The sequence below is a fragment of the Vicugna pacos genome, chromosome 10, assembly GCF_048564905.1.
Source record: "Vicugna pacos chromosome 10, VicPac4, whole genome shotgun sequence".
NCBI classification, from domain to species: domain Eukaryota; kingdom Metazoa; phylum Chordata; class Mammalia; order Artiodactyla; family Camelidae; genus Vicugna; species Vicugna pacos.
This window is the reverse complement of record NC_132996.1, coordinates 17249462-17266816: the sequence shown is the minus strand read 5'-3', so window position 1 is coordinate 17266816 and position 17355 is coordinate 17249462. Positions and strand designations below refer to the sequence as shown.

The 17355-nt window shown below is 39.9% G+C and overlaps 2 protein-coding genes across 5 annotated transcripts in view; one reads left to right on the top strand and one right to left on the bottom strand.

Moving 5' to 3' along the window:
* SYTL2 (synaptotagmin like 2) overlaps positions 1–6157 on the bottom strand; it is a 124071-nt gene extending 117914 nt beyond the window's left edge. Inside the window, exons 1-2 of the mRNA XM_072969049.1 lie at positions 6070–6157; positions 2469–2594 (exon numbers count right to left, since the gene is read on the bottom strand). The gene's annotated coding sequence lies outside the window, so the exon portion shown is untranslated. The remainder of the gene's footprint in view (positions 1–2468; positions 2595–6069) is intronic.
* Positions 6158–10445: 4288 nt separating this feature from the next.
* The window catches only part of CCDC83 (coiled-coil domain containing 83), a 32426-nt gene continuing 25516 nt past the window's right edge, over positions 10446–17355 (top strand). Inside the window, exons 1-2 of one of the 4 annotated variants that reach the window (XM_072969062.1) lie at positions 10446–10581; positions 10823–10967. The gene's annotated coding sequence lies outside the window, so the exon portion shown is untranslated. Of the gene's footprint in view, positions 10582–10822; positions 10968–16394; positions 16488–17355 lie in introns of those variants that run through there. The other 3 variants (XM_072969061.1, XM_072969063.1, XM_072969064.1) reach the window with 3 other exon arrangements.

Genomic DNA, 17355 nt, shown 5'->3' with positions numbered 1-17355 from the left:
CTTTTGGTTAAAAAACATAATTAAATGAATCAAACTTCATCCTAAATAATAGAGCTATTTTGTGTATTTCATTCCAATCATTGTGAGTGGCTTAATATTTTTTTCTTTTTTTAAGAAAACAGCCTCATTGCAGCGTAACTGACATATAATAAATTGCACATATTTCAAGCATACAACCTAATAAATTTTGATGTATGTATACACCCATGAAACCATTGTGCAGGCTTATTTTTGAAAGCAATTTTATGTAGCTTTACATCTATATCATTTTAAAATCCAATTTCTGGAATAATCCATTAATTATTATATTTATACAGTGATCCATTTTGACTAAAGCTCCGTACATTACTCCCTGTTTGAAATAGCTGTATGAGTATGCTCCAAAATGCGTGTGTGTGAAATAAGTGGCTGGCACAAATCCCAGAACTGAGGAGGTATAGCTGGCAAAGGGTAATAAACGCTACCACTTGTTTAGCATCTATCATTGCCAAGGTCTGTTTTGTAACTTTTTAGATACATCATTTGTAACCATCACAACAATTCTACGAGATCAGTATTACTAATTCTATTTCACCAGTGAGCAAACTGAGACTTGGAGACATTCGGTGACTTAGAGACATTTATGTAACTAGCACATGATGAAGCTGGGAACTAGATTCATCCCACCAAGCTAATATTTCCCAAACTGTTAATTTATTTAACAAATAGACACCAGCCCCTAGGTGAGATGTTGGAGATAACAGCAGTGAAGGTCATGGTTCCCAACATCATAAACCTTACAGCCAGTGGTGAAGAGATTTGCCATTTCTTTGAAGTATGTTTTGACATAAGTATACATCTTTGAAACCAACACCACAATAAAGATAATGCACATACCCATTACTGCCCTAAGTTTCCCCATGATCCTGTGTCATTCCTAACTCCTGACCCTATAGTACTCACAACAAAATAACCACTGATCTGCTTTCTCTCACTATAGATTAGTTTGGATTTTCTGGAGTTTTAAATAAATGGAATCATACATATGTATTCTTATTTATCTGGATTCATCTCCGGATATATTTGAACTTCATCCGGTTAAAAAAATCAACTTTACTGAGGCATGACTTACATACAAAGTCACCAATTTTAAAAGCAGAATTTGATGAGTTTTGATATATGAATATTAGCACGTGATCACCACTACCATCATAATACAGAACATGTGGAAAGGAGTATTTTAATTAATTTTTTTTTTTTTAGTGGAGGTACTGCGGATTGAACCCAGGACCTCAGGCATGCTAAACATGCACTTTACCACTGAGCTATACCCTCCCCCAGGAATATTTTCAATTTAAGCAAACTTCACCCTTAAAAGCACAAAGTTGATCCGTTTCAGAGAAAGCCAAGTGCGGTAAGCATGGAACATTCCTGCATTATCTCAGGGACACACAAATCAAAGCTACTTTGCCTCCTTAAACCTACACAGCTTTGGGAACTTGCACGCTTGGTTGTTTACAGGGAACCTTTGTGATTGCTTATTATTTTTCTTACAAACACCCCTCTGGTGCTTTAGGAAATACCTTCAAAGATAAAGTAACAGGAAGGGGTATATTTTGATTCATTCTCCATGGTGATTCCTCTGTCTCCACAATGGAAAGTTTCAACCAGCTCAAAAGTATCTGTCAGCCACACTGTCTCAGGCCTCTTTTCTCTCTTCTGGTTTCCCAGCCTGCAGTCCCTTCCATTCCATTCCTGCCTAAATATCACTGTTCCGTGAATCTTTCCAAAGCCTTGCTTTTGGCATGCTGGGAACCCTTCCACAGCTCGCCAGTGTTTACAGGATTGAGTCCAAGTTCTGTAAGGCCCCCTTCGTATGCTCCACCTGTTTGCATCCGTGTTGATGAGCAGCTGGGAGCCACCTTCTGGGCTGAGCCCAGCTGCTGCCCGGGGCGGACTGCAAGTGTTTCATCTTCTCTGGCCCCCAGCTCAACGTGTGGAGAGGCCTGGGTCTAGAAAATAAGATTTAGGACTGTATTTGTTGCAGAGGGATAAAAATTTACATCCTAAGCTTTATTTAGAAAGTCTAGGAAGGCTCTTAATTGGCTATTGTTGAAGAAATTTCAGTGATTGATGTGTATGTGGAAATTCGGATGTAACAATAACTTAAAGCTTTTATTGCCACATGTGTAATTTCTTTGTTAAACACAAAGCATGACATGACTGAGTTACTTTCTGAAAAGGATGGTCATTTATTCATCTATCCAGATGTTCACTAAATATCTCTGGAGCACCTAGTACGTATCAGGCTCTGTGCTAAGCCCTGGTGGTATACTGGTGAAGCAGAGATACCGTCTACGCCCTTCTAGAGCTAAGAGATTAGCTGATGAGTCATTACAGGGTAAGGAGAGCTACAAAGGGAGGGAAGATGAACACAACCTGCAAGCTGGTGGACACTACTGCCCTGCCCACATCCCCGTAGCACTCACCAGCAACCCAAAGGCTTCTCCTATCAGGGACTCTCGGGCTGAGTGAGGACTTCTCTGGGACAGGAGCTCAGCCCCTGGGCGGTGCAGGCCGGACGTGCTGGGGCATCAGCGCCCTCAGGAGCAGCTCTAAGCCAAAGCAAAAGAGATTTGAGAGTTAACTACCCAGCCTCCTCGCCCTCTGGGTGGAACAACTGAGGTTGTTCTATATGCCTTAGCATCAGTGGCCATTAACAAAACGCCACAGACTAAGTGGCTTAAACAACAGAAAGTTATTTTCTCACAGTTCTTAAAGGCTAATCAGTTGAGATTAGGGTGCCAGCTCAGTTGGTTTCCAGTGAAGCTTCTCTTCTTGGCTGGGGGCAGCCACCAGATGGCTAAGTGTTCAAATGACCTCTTGTGTGCCTTCTCAGAAAGAGAGAGGGAGATGCAGGGAGCTCCCAGGTGCCTCTTTTTATAAAAACACAAATTCTACGGTATCAAGGCCCTACTGTATCAAGGTTCCACCTTCATGATCCCACTGTAGTCCCTCCTTAACTTTTAGTTACCTCCTCAAAGGCCCTATCTCCAGACACAGTCATGATGTGGGATTAGGACTTCAACATGAGCATTTTGGGAGGATACAATTCAGTCCATAGTATATACTGTGTCCTGGAGTTCTCCATGAGGCTGAGCCCCAGTTACTCATCTCCCAGCAACTTGTTCGTTAATGCACTCTCAGTGGATTCTTTTTCTTCCCTACTCCTTTCCCCATCTTCCCACCAGAGCTTCCTGAGACTACCTCCCAAATTAACAACTTGCACTCAAATCCCAATCTCAAGGTGTGCTTCTGGGGGAACCCAACCAATGAACGGAGCTCATGACAGCAGGACCTGACCCAGGCCGGATGCATCAGGAATTCTTCCCTAAGGGCTCTGTGGGAAGCCATTTAAGGTCTTGAAGGAATGAATCTCTGGAAGAATGTGGAGAAAGGATTAGAGGAGATAAAAAGTAGATCCAGGGCAACTAACTGGGAAGCTGTTTCTTCAGCCAAATGAGAAGACCGTGACCAGTATTAGGGAGGAGGCAGGGAAGATGCAGCCTGACATGGTGCCTGGTCCATGAGGAGCTGTTCAACAAATGTTTTTGTATGAAAATTAATGAATGGGTTCAATATGCCCAATCTGTAGGCTGACAGAATTGGAAGACTGATTAGACCTGGGATCTGGGGAAAAGGAGAGAGTCAACAACAAGCCCCCATTTTCAGGCTTGAAAAGCTAAGTGGATGTTGGTGCTATTTGCTGAACATGGGCACAGCCCCAAGGAGGAAGGGCAGGTTGGAGTGGGTAGGAGATAATGAATTTGGGGCATGATGTGCCTGTGAGACATCTAACTGATGTCGAGTAGCCAGCTGGGTGCACAGGTTTGGAGTCGGGTCAGAGATGCATATTTGGATGCCCCCAGACCAGCTGCATGGGAAATAGGACCCAGAAGAGCCCCACGTTTCCTGCTTCCTGGCATTCTCTCTAAAATAACATTTTAGAGGGAGTATGAGAGAGAACTAATATTTATTGAGAACCTACTATGTGCCGAGAATTGTACCATGTGTTTATTTAATTTTTAGAAGAGTCCAGAGAGGTATACAGTTATATCTCTATTTACAGGTGCAGAACAGTGACGTAACTTATCCAAGGTCACACAACTGGTAAGCAGCTTCAGAAAAAACTCTGGACAGTCTTACTCCAAATTTCACGTTCTTAAAGACAGTAAGTATTAACAAAGCATGGTTTTCTATCCTATGTCTCTCAGTCTCACTAGACCCTACGATGAGCAATTTCCAAAGTTAGGTGCATTCACCAGCAGGATCTTCCAATTTCAGGGTCCAAAGAACAGTCTCTCTGCAGCACCCTGTTCATCTACTCATCTCTCACTTGGACAGTTCTCTCTCCAAGTGGTCCCCCTGCTGGTGACCCTACTGCATGTAGCCCTAACTGAAGTCTCCCAATTTCTGTCTCTGTAGATTTGCTTTTTCTCGATGTATCATCTAAAAGGAATCACATTACAGCATTTTGCAATGGTTCTCTTAGCTAGCGTGCTAAGGTAAAGAGTAAAATGTCTAGTATTTCTTCAACACCATATGAAGTGTAGGGAGTATCCCAGTACCTCATTATTTCTTTTTATTTAAGAATACAGCACACTCTACCTTGGATTTGCTAATACTGATGTATATGAAAATGTCCCAATTATTTTCCCTTCTTCAAACTAATGTTTTTTTGCAGATCAGCATTAAACTTAGGAAGAACTGACACTGACATTCTTCAATGTTACACATTTTCTCATCAAGCACATAGTATATCCTTTCCAATGCATTCTGTTAGGTCGAAAGTATCGAGAACTTTAAAAAAAAGTTATTATTTAGGTTTTGGAGATAAACCATCAGTATTGTAGTACACTCTGTGTTCTTTTGTGATATTTCTATATGGCACATTTTCCCATGCTCTGTTCTAAATTGTTATTTCTGATAGACAGGAAAGCTGTTGTATTATGAATGAAAATTTTGGAAAACACTGTGAAGGTTCTTCAAAAAATTTAAAATAGAACTACCATATGCTCCAGCAATCCCATTTCTGGGTATTTATCCAAAGAATTGAAATCAGGGTCTCAAAGAGACACCTGCACTCCCATGTTCACTGCACTGTTATTCACAATAAGCAAAATATGAAAAAAACCTTAATGTCCACTGATGGATAAATGGATAAACAAAACATGGTATGTTCATACAATGGAATATTTATCCTTAACAGAAGAAGGAAATCCTGCCATTTGCAACCACACAGATGAACTGGAAGACATTATGCTGAGTGAAATAGGCCAATCACAGTAGGACAAATATTACATGATTCCACTTATATGAGATATCTAAAATAGTCAATACAAAACAGAAATAGACTCACAGCCATAGTAAACAATCTTATGGTTAACAGGGAAGGGGGGGGCGAGGTGGGAAGGGGTAAATTGGGAGTTCGAGATTTGCAAATATTAACAGTAAATATGAAACAGATAAAAAAAACAAATTTCTTCTGTGTATAGCACACAAACTACATTCAGTATCTTGTAGTACCTATAAAACGAATATATGTATGCATATGTATGACTGAAACATTATGCTGCACACCAGAAAGTGACACAACATTGTAAACTGACTATACTTCAATTTAAAAAACAATATAAACAATATACACACAAAAATAAATAAAAAATAAAATGAAATAGTCCAGCTCATAGGAGGGGGAAATGTGCAGTTGCTGTTCAACAGGTATAAAGTTTCAGTTATGCCAATGCATACATTTTAGAGACCTGCTATTAAATATAGTGTCTTAACAACATTATGTTGTACACTTAAGATTTTGTTAAGCGGGCACAGCTCATGTGTTCCTACCACAATAAAAAAAAAATCAACTGGGAATTATACAAATACAATTCTCAAAAGATGGGAGTTAGAACCTATGCTGCCTTGTTCTCTAGATGTGAGGTGGTATTAATCTGCATGTTCTAATCCTTTTAATATGTTCGTTGGAGGCAGAGCTTCATAGACGACTTCCTGGTGTGGGGGTGGGCATCTCACCTGGGTCATAAAACGCTCCAGAGATTGGGCAAAGCTGATAACCTCAGCCAGGAAGATGAGGTCATTCTTTCTGCCGGTTGCTGCAATCCTGCAAAAAGCAGCGCCTGAGACATGTTTCTTGGACCAGAAACTAGACCTAAGTGAGAGGCCCTGAGGCAAAAAAAGACTGGAACTGCGGTCAGTGGAGCTCCTCCTGGAACCAGGTCCCACCCTGACCTCTCCCACCTCCTCCACACTGATCAGGATCGGTCCCACTTCACGTCTCCAGCCTCCCATCTTGCTCCCTTCTCCTCTCTGGGACCCTACTATCTAATCATCAGTTAATTTCTTTCAGCTCCATAAGAAACTCCTCATCTTCGTTTTTACCTCTAGGCCTTTGTACAGGTCCATCCCTCTGTCCCAGTCCCTCTCACAACCAGCCCTCCAAACTGACTAATTCCTATTCATTGTCAAAACTTAATTCAGACCTCACTTCCTCCAGGAATTTTTCCCTGAGCCTCAAGACTGGGTGAGGTTTTCCCTTAGTACTCTGCTTTTACCCCCTATTCCAGGGGTTATCCAACTGTGCTGCAACTGCCTGTTAATTTGTCTGCCTCTCCCTCCCCCTAGACTGAAAGCTCCATCAGACAGAGAATCTGTCCAACATCTGACCTCATGAGATACCCCAAATTGGAACTGCCCCGTCAACTTGCTCCCAAATCCCTGATCCATACAAACTGTGAGATAATAAGTGATTACTGTTGTCTTGAGTCACTAAACTTGTGGGTAATTTGTTATACAGCAGTGGACAACTAATACTATCAAAACTCAGTGGCTTACAACGACCACATCTCAGATTCTGTAGGTTAGTAATTGGTGATCTCTTGCTCCTTGGGGTGTCAACTGAGCTCAACTCAGCAACACTCAGCCCCTGGATGGGCTTGCTGGGAGGATCCAAGGTGGCTTCACTCACATGCCTGACACTGTGTGGCTGGAAGGCAGGACTCAGCTGGTTGACCACAGAGCCTACACTTGGCCTCTCCACCATGGTCATCTCAAAGTGGACTTTTTACAAGGCAGCTGGCTTCCCTCAGAACAAGTATCCCCCCAAAACCCAGAAGAAGCTGCATGAGTTTTTATGACCTAGCCTTGGAAGTAACATAGAGTCATTTCTGACACATTCTTTTAGTTGAAGTAGTCATAATCTGGACTTGAGCAGATTCAAGGAGAGGAAACAGAGACCCCACCTCTTGATGGGAGGAGTTATCAAATAATTTGTAGCTATTTTTAAAAAATTAACTTTATTAACATGTAATTTACATGTAATAAAATGCACCCACTTAAAGACAATTTGACAAGTTTGAACAAATACATACACCCTTGTAACCATGACCACTATCAAGTTATAGAACATTTCCTTCATCCCGAAAAGTTCCCTCCTGCCCTCTTGTAATCAATCCCCTTAGTCCCCTTCATGAGCACCAGGCACTAGGCAACCCCTGATCTGCTTTTAGGATTTTCCAGAATTCCATACGATACAGTTTATAATTTTTCACACTTGGCTTTTTCACTTAGCTAAATTCTTTTGAGATCCATCACACTGTTGCATGTATCAATAGTTCATTTCTTTTTTATTATTAATGAGTAGTTTTTATTGTATGAATATAAACTTTTGTTTATGCAGTTACTTGTTGGTGGACGCCTAAATCTGTTATTTCCAGATTTAGATGATTATGATAAAGCTACTTGGACATGCATTTCCCTTCTCTTGAATAAATATCTAAGGTGATGGGTCATAAAGTAGGTATGTGTTTAACTTTATAAGAGATTACCAAATTGTTTTCCAAAATGGTTGTGCTTTCTTACTCTTCCACCAACAATACATGAACGTTCTAAATGCTCCACATCCTTGTCAGCAGATGGTATTATCAATCTTTGCAAGTTTAGCCATTCTACTGGGTATGTTCTATTGACATGTATGTTTATCCTGTGTGATCATATTTTGACACTGCCCTAAAGCACATATCAGTTCACTGTAGCTGAACTGTTCTCATGACATCACACACTAAAGCCCTCAAGGGCCACCCACATCACCCGTTCAGGCTCCTAGGACATAACTCTGGCTCTAGCTTACCATCACAAGCTCCTCTCCCCTAGAGAGAACAAAGAGATTATAAAAATAATTTCAAAACTTACTTAGGTAGAAGACATAAGTGGGAAAAAAGAGATGTGATCTCTTTTTTTGCCAGAGTTCTGGTCACTGAAGATAAATTTGGCTGGAAGAAATGAAGAGGGTGGGCTGCAGAGCTGTATCTCTGGCCTAAAGAAAAAAATTGCAACCCTTACAAATAAAGTGGGAAACAATCCCATTTTATTATATTGCAACATGCCAGTGGATGGTGGGTCAAAACATAATCCCCATGAGTTTGACATCATGCCTGCTTAAAAATGGTGCAAACTTTTCCTCTCAAGAGAAGATTTTACTTCTTTTTTTTTTTTCTCCAAAATACCAGTTTAACTATTTCAAACTTGTCAGGAACAAAGTTTTTGGATAAGAAGTTACAGCAGGGCTTCTAAATTTCTCAAAAGTAGCTTTGTTGTCAGTAACGTTTCTGATTTACTATAAGTTTAAACTGGTTTACAAAGTCAGTCGGTTAATCACTAGCTCTTGTCTCTAAAGATCTCTGAGATTTAACATTAATATATTTAGTTGATTGCCTTATGGTCTATTTGCAGAGGTAGTGATTCTCAATGAAAATAGGTTTAAAAGTATAAAATGTTTAGCAACAGTACATACCAAACAAGTTTTCTGTGTTTTTGCCAAAATCAGACAACATATTTGGCTTTTTCTACCATAGAAACTCTCCTACCTCTATTTCTGGATCATTCAACATGGCAAGGCTAACAGAAAACTAAGGTCAAATGAGGAAACTCAGCAAATGGTTTTTATCTGTTTGACCACCAACTGGCAAAACCATAAGAAAAACTACACAGGAGATAAATGATGGGGTAAAAGTACATTTTTGACCATGAGCCCAGGCTCTAGCAACAGAAGCTGGCCTAAGATTTATAGAAAGTACTATAGAATCAAAAAATTGTTCTTTCATTTAACAATAAAAAAATCTCCTTGCTTTAAAAAACTTTGTGGTAGCCTTTTTTTTTTTCTTTCTCCAGCATCTGAACTCTACTCAATAATTTTATCCCATATCACTATCTGTTGTTTTTCTAGGGAAGATCAAGTAACTAAAAAGTCTTTATCAGATGTGTAGATGACACCAATTGGCACTAAACAAATATCGTAACACTCATAGAAGAAACGGAGGTTCAAATGAGTGAGAACACGTAAATTACCTTAAACTGGCTAGGTTTTGGATGACTTATTAATGAGAAAAACTATCTTAAGCGAAGGCACTTAGTATTTTTATTCACTGCTTCAGTTCCGTTCCTTAAGTTCTTAATATGCTATTAATGTAATAGCATTACTCATAAAATATATTATAATGTGTTTTTAAAAAAATCCAATTCAAGAAGGCCAAACTGGTGACTTATTGAAGATAACAGAGGACCAAGAGAGCGCCTCACTTTTGTCTTCCCGGGACAATAGGAAGATTGATTGATTCAGATGTACTATGGAAGTAAGTGCTCTCAGGACGTAAGAAACTGTCTTGAGGCAAGAATGAGAAAGGACGCAGGTGAGGAAAAGGGAAATTTACAGGCTGTAGGTGGGTGATATTTCTTCTTGAACTAGGAGAGAGCTCCAAAAGTGGCAAGAAGAAAAGACAAAATCTATACTGGTTTTCTTGATGTTCAGGAAGAAAACAAGTGAAACCAGAAAGGAAGCAGGCAGGATTAAGGACTTTCAGCGCTACAAGTTAGCTTATAACCATTTAGTCCAGGTGTTTGCAATTCTATTTGGAGTTAAATCCAAAATAACTCTTACCCAAAACAAAAGCAAGACAGAAGAAAAGCTGCCGTGGACGAAGGGGCAGCGGGGCGGAGGCGGGCAGAGCCCCCGTCACGCGCACACACCCCTTTCCCGTCCTGCGGGTTGTGTGAAGCCACTGACCGCTCCTAACGTCTTACTTTACCAGTGAAAGAAACAGAAGCAGAGACAACAGTGACCAGCTTATGGTCACAGCCCAGAGAACGGACGTCCCGTCTCCACACAACTCACCACTTCCCGGTTTGCCACTAGCGGGGGAAAGGTGGGCGAGGGCGTCTCGCGGAACCGGGCGGGGGAGTGGTGGGGAAACCCCGCGCCGGGGAGGGCGGGAGGCCCGGACGGCGGCTGCGTGGGCGGCGGCGCGGGCGCCCGGCCTGACCGTTCCCCCCACTGCCACGAGGTGGCGCGCCCGGCCCGTCGCTCGCCGCACCGTTGGGTCCTGGGAGCGGAGGCCCTAGCGCGCCGGTCACCTTGGAAACGGAGGGCGCGGCGGCGCCCGCAGAGTGAGTCGTCCTGATCCGCTGGCCTGACGCGAGTTCTACTTCCCGGCCCACTGCTGTGTATCCTCACCTGGAAGCCGTCGAGGGGAGGTCAGGAGAGGGCTTGGCCTCCTTGCTCGGCCCCGCACGCCTTGTAGTCAGACACTTAACAGCTTTGCGAGCATCTCCGCCCCCCACCCCCCTAGCCGCCCCTTCTCAGGCCCTGAGTCTAGCTCCGCCACAAAATGGACTTGGGGTCCCACTCTTCTGGTGTCCGACACCCGGCGAAGTTCTGGGCAGTTAGGAGCCGCTGGCAGGGGTTCTCATAGGCCAAACCCTCCTTTTCACCCAGGAGACACACTGGGAGGAAGAACTTTTCATCGATCAGCGTATGAACCCACCTCTCTCTCTGCCTTGCAGTAGAAGCTCTGGATACTTTGCTTATTTGCCTTTCTAGATCTTCAGCTCCTGGAGCACAGGGTCTGATTTTGATTGAGGTTTGTAACCTTCGTGGTGCCCTCACAGTGTCTAGGACACAGTAGATGCTCAGTAAACTGATAATGCCTTCCATTTGAATGGGGCTTTATCACTTAACAATTTTCCCAAAGCGTTGAGCCTCATTAATAATCCCGACAGGAGATGGGAAAGATGAAAGGGAAACTAAGGGTCGGAGAGGTTTAGAGGCCTGTATGAGGTTAGAAAACTCACTAGTGGGGGAGCTAGGTCTGGACTCAAGTCTGCTTAGTGCTCTTCTCACTGAATTCCCAGTCTGGTGAATGCCTTGAGATCGAGGACCTCACATATCCTTGCATCCTTCTCAGTACCAGCACAGAGGCTTTCCCACTGCAGGTGCTTAAGTGCTCAGTGTGGTGTTGATGGCCTTTCACCCTCACGCACCCAATACATAGACTGGTTTTGGCTTTTTGCCCTGGCTGCTGGCAACCTCATTCTAAACAGGACCCTTGGTTTCTTTCTTTTATTAATGTGTTAGATTCTATAATAGTTTATTTGTTTCCTCACTCCCCTTCTTACCCCATAATTCTCTGCTGGGCAGAGAGAGTTGTGGAAGTGGTTGGGAGGTGGGCAAGTATGTTCCATCTGAGAAAAAAATGAGATTTCAGTGAAGGCGAAGAAGGACAATAATAAGACTGGGTATTTATCAGTGTCTGTAGTAATTGCTCATGGATTTCCTTTCTGCCACCCCCAAGACCTAGCCCTGTTTGATCCTCTTTATTCACCACTGCTCTGTGAAGGAGAGATTTTCTGTTCTTCTCTACAATCAGAGTGTAAAAGTAATGCCATTACTTCCATTGGCCTCACAATATTCTCTTTATGGTTATGTTTCTTTTCTTTTTTGACGTTTATAAAATTGAAAGACAACAGGAGCTGGAACAAAAATGTAATCCTGGTTGCTAAAAATGTTAGTATGATATACTGCATTTCAAAAGATTTGTTATTAGCAACTCTGGATCAGAAGACAAATCCATTGTTAAGCTACAAATCCAATATAATTTGAGAACTGCTGTTCAAAAATGTGCCACTGACCAAACGATTTGCATTAGTGAAGAAAATACATGCTCACGTCATGTACATCATCAGTTGTGCAAGTGAAAGCTGAAAATGTCCTTCATCCAGATATTTTTAACATACTTTGATTTGTATATATGGTTATTTAACATATCTCCAAACTGTATTTTACACTATAAAGCTGTTTAGGGCTATATATACATAATCTATACAAAAGAGGTAGGTCTGAAATTTTGTAAAGTGAACTTTTAGGTGACATTATCACTACTAAGAGGCTTTAAATGCATTCAGGGTGTTTTGGGTTTTTTTTAAACATATGCTTGGGAGCATTTCTAAGACATTTTAAATTGTATTAAATTGTGTGTTCTCGTAGAAGTGGGAATTTGAATTTACAAGTTATTTTACTTTCCAAACTCAAGGTATATAAAACACTGTGAACAAATAAATAGAGCCTTGGGAAAGAAAGTGAACATGCATCATTTGTCAGTCAGTTATTCAAATCAGACATTTATTGAACCTCTAGGCTGTGCCCATGGGAAGTGCTCACCTGTGTGCCAGCATCTGTGTTTGAATTCCCAAGGATGTGAGTTGCTGAAGTAGTTAGTTGCTAGTTAGTGGTTAAGGAGTTATATTTTATGGAAGATGAGTGCCTTGACAGTGAGCTGTGTGCCTTTTAAGTTAGGTTGCTCTTTAACAAAGGCTTTTGGAAGTACTGTATTATTATTTTTGCTTTGTTAGACTTACACAATTGTATAGCTCGTTAATGGCAAAGCCAGGACTAGACTTCAAGATTTCCAGCACCCATATAGAGATCTTTTAACTAAATCATGCTCTTAACCCCTGATGGAATCTTATTCAGAACTGTTGTCATTACTGATGTTATTAAATAAATAGCTTCCATTTTATTCTACATTTATATAAAACATTAGCTAACAAACGTGAGGATCCATTTCAAACGCCTAGAAAAGTATTGGGACAGAATTGCCACCCCTCCCAGCTTCCACAGAATTATAAAAGGAGCCATTAGGAGGCTTCTGGATATTCATGGCTCCGCAAAGTCATGAAGAAAGCCATTAGGAGCTCTCTAGGTATTGAGCCAGGATCCTGAGACTGGAGAGGAAGGGACATGCTTTTTGGGTAATTTTGCAGAGTCAAGTAAAGCATTATGGGATAACATTAAGGGGCTATTTTATGCCCCTTTTTACCAAATAGACTTCTTACTTTTCACTGAGAAGCATTTGGGGAATATTTTTGGAAGCATTTTCCGACAGAAAACGATCACGGGACAGTCTCTGAAAAGGCTAGATCCCTGAGGCCTTCAAACCCAGCCTCCTCACCTGTCCTCACTCCATGGTGTATGTTACTGATGCCCAAACAGAGCTGGGAGAGGAAAAGCAGACGGGCACACAAGGTCATGCTGTGGGTGAAGGTCCCTGTAGCACTCATCCCTTGCACGGTTTTCTCAAGTCTTTCAAAGTTGCTCGGTTTTTTTTCAACTTCTGTTGGAGTATGCTGCTTTCTTCCTGTCAGTCCAAGTAGGGACCTCACCTCTTCTGTAGTTTATAACCAAGGGCCAGGTAAATTGCCACACACAGGACAAGCACTGAGTAGGTATCTGCACTTACTGACAAAACAGATTAGGTGTCCATTTGTCAGGAATTATTTTAAGTGAAATCTTCCTGGAAGATAATTACTTTGTGAAAAATTTTCTAGAATTCTCACCTTTTACTGAGATAGAAGTCCTCTTGGTGGTCAGGAAATGTAAGTCCTTGTGAACGTTTATTAAAATATCCATTGTTTGTAGGACATTATCTAATGTAAAAGTACCTTTGGAGGTAATGTCATTAGCTCACTGCAAAAAGGCAACTATTAAGCAGGCAATCCAGCTGGCTTACTCATTTTCTGTTAAGTGTGTGAAACAAAGAATCTTAATATAGTTTATGCATAAATCATTTGTGTTTAATGGATCCACTTTGTCACTCATATTTTATTAAAATCCTTTGCCGTGAGCTGCCATTAGGTAACTAATTACACATTGGTTAGAGAATTGAAAACATAAGAGCCAGGTAACTGAAGATGAGGTCATTTTTCTTCCAGCGCCAGATGGGTACCACAGGTGGGAACCATAACACTAGATTGCTTCCATATGACTCAGAAAATTGGAGATTAATGTTATTTGTTTTAGCTTTTAAATAAAATATTTTTAAAATTGTTGTTAAATACTATTATTGTAAAATGAATCACTTGACAGCATGCTATCTTTTTGTGCAATAGTCAAGTTAAAAACTCTAATTCTAAAATTGAAAATAATATGAAAATTCAACTCTGCATCTAAAATAAAAGAAAGCAATTTTTTTTCCTAGCTGATAAGTTTCTGTGAACTGTGACGGTACAATGAAACATTTTGGTATGTAGCATATGGAATTCTCAATACTTTCATATCTCAGAAGATAATCACTTAATATATTACCGTGTCTTAATGCATTAAATCTTTTTGATGTGTCACTTGTGTGATTTTTTAGTTAAAAAGTATAATAGTATATTTGTGTTCACATATACTTGAATTTCTTAGAATATAGAGATGAGCACACTTGGCTAGAAAAAAATCTCAAACGCAAAAGACAACCTCGATGGAGGTCTGGGCATGCAAGCAGAATGCCTACAGGGAAGAAGTGTGTTCTCAGAGGGTTTCCCCACTGTGGATCTGAATGATCTACGCAGAGTGTCCATTCAGTAATGCAAATCAGTGATGAAGGTTGACAGTAGAGAATCATATGGATTAGTCTTTCCACATGTCATAAACTTGGCAGCAGGCAGACATCCTCTGCTTTAGTTGCCTGAAAATTAAAGCAGCAGCATCTTAAACTATAACTTACTGGCAAAATACTTCTTAAGCTCCTCCTATACGTTAGACACTATGCTAGGTGTTTTAAATATTAGTTTATTTAATCCTCACAACAGCTTTTAGAATAAGATTTTTGTTCTGACTTTATATATGATGTAACTGAAGCTCAAAAAGATGAAGTAACCTTACTCGTTTGAAAAGGATTTTGTCTGTCTTTTTTTAAACTGAAGTATAGTTGATTTACAACATTGTGTTAATTTCTAGTATATAGTAGTGATTCAGTTTATACATACCTATGTACATATATACATATCTATATGCACATATTCTTTTTCATAGTCTTTTCCATTATGGTTTATTACAGGATATTGAATATAGTTCTCCTATCCTATACAGTAGGACCTTGTTATTTATCTATTTTATATATAGTAGTTTGTATGTGCTAATCCCAAACTCCTAATTTACCCCTCCCCTACCCCCTTTCCCCTTTGGTAACCATAAGTTTTCTATGTTTGTGAGTCTGTTTCTGCTTCATAAATAAATTCATTTGTGTAATATTTTAGATTCCACTTATAAGTGATATCATATGGTATTTGTCTTTCTGTCTGACTTAGTTCACTTAATATGATAATTTCTAAGTCCATCCATGTTGCTGCAAATGGCATTATTTAATTCTTTTTTATGGCTGAGTAGTATTCTGTTGTGTATATATACCACATCTTCTTTATCCATTCATTTCTTGTTGGACACTTAGGTTGCTTTCATGTCTTAGCTATTGTAAATAGGGCTGCTGTGAACACTGGAGTGCATGTATCTTTTTGAATTAGAGTTTTCTCTGAATATATCCTCAGAGTGGGATTGCTGAATCATATGGCAAGTCTAGTTTTTTTTTAAGGAAACACCATATACTGTTTTCTATAGTGGCTGTATCAATTTACATTCCCACCAACAATGTAGGAGGGTTTCCTTTTCTCCATATCCTCTCAAGCATTTGTTATATTAGTAGACTTTTTAATGACAGCCATTTTGACTGGTGTGAGGTGATATCTCAATGCAGTTTTGATTTGCATTTCTCTAATAGCAATGTTGAGCATCTTTTCATGTGCTTATTGGCCATCTGTATGTCTTCTTTGGAGAAATGTTTATTTAGGTCTTCTTCCCATTTTTTGATTGGATTGTTTGTTTTTTTCCTTTTTGAGTTGTATGAACTGTTTGTATATTTTGGAAATTAAGCCCTTGTCAGTTGCATCATTTACAAATACTTTCTCCCAGTCTGGAGCTTGTCTTTTCATTTTGTTTATAGTTTCCTTTGCTGTGCAAAAGCTTCTAAGTTTGATTAGGTCCCATTTGTTTCTTTTTGCTTTTATTTCTATTGCCCTGGGAGACTGACCTAAGAAAACATTGCTACAACTTATGTCAGAGAATGTTTTGCCTATGTTCTCTTCTAGGAGTTTTATGATGTCATGTCTTATATTTAAGTCTTTAAGCCATTGTGAGTTTATTTTTATGTATGGTGTGAGGGAGTGTTCTAACTTCATTTACTTACCTGCAGCTGTCCAGCTTTCCCAACACCACTTGCTGAAGAGACTGTCTTTTCTCCATTATATGTTCTTGCCTCCCTTTTGCCAAGATTAATTGACCGTAGGTGTGTGGGTTTATTTCTGGGCTCTCTATTCTGCTCCGTTGATCCGTATGTCTGCTTTTATGCCAATACTACGTTGTTTTGATTATTGTTGCTTTGTAGCATTTCATTTGACAAGGGTTGCATCTACTGTGCTAGGTGGGGAAATACAGTAATGCACAAGAATTACATCATCCCCACTCTCATGGAGCTGCCAGCCATTTTAACAAATAATTACAGACGTTATGTTCTTTCTACCACACTCAACTACTAATACATTAATTCAAGGTTAGGCACTTATTTTCTTGAGATTAATAAAAATTAAAAGATAAAAATCTGTTCAGGAAGATGATGATCTCAAAAGATGTGCATTAGTACCCACACCAAATCTATGAAATTTTTCTTCTTACTATAAAAAAATCTAAGAACAGTGGGCCTGATTTTCCCTTTTAAAAATATTATTTTTGATAATCTTTATTATTAGTTGCAAAAGCAATTAACAGCTGATGAACACTTACTGTTAATCATAATAATTATCATTATTATTTTGCATTTGTAAACCTCTTAGCCATTTAAAAACCCTTTAATACATGCTTTTATTTGCTCTTTATAACCCTGTTCAAACCTAATTCTTTTGGATCCTAGTTTTTTGGTGTTCATAGAAAATTATGCTTTTGTTTTGTCTTAATTTTTTAAAAAGATATTTATTGAAGTGCTGTTGTTTGCAGTGCACTCTTCCAAACACTGTGGAGACATAAAATGATTGAAAAACTTTAGTCCTTGCTCTTAAAGATGCTTGATAGGAGCAACAGTCATCGATGGATAACACAAAGGACCGAGTCTCAGAAGGTTTTGGGTGGGGAATTCTGTACCTGGGCTAAGCATGGAACAC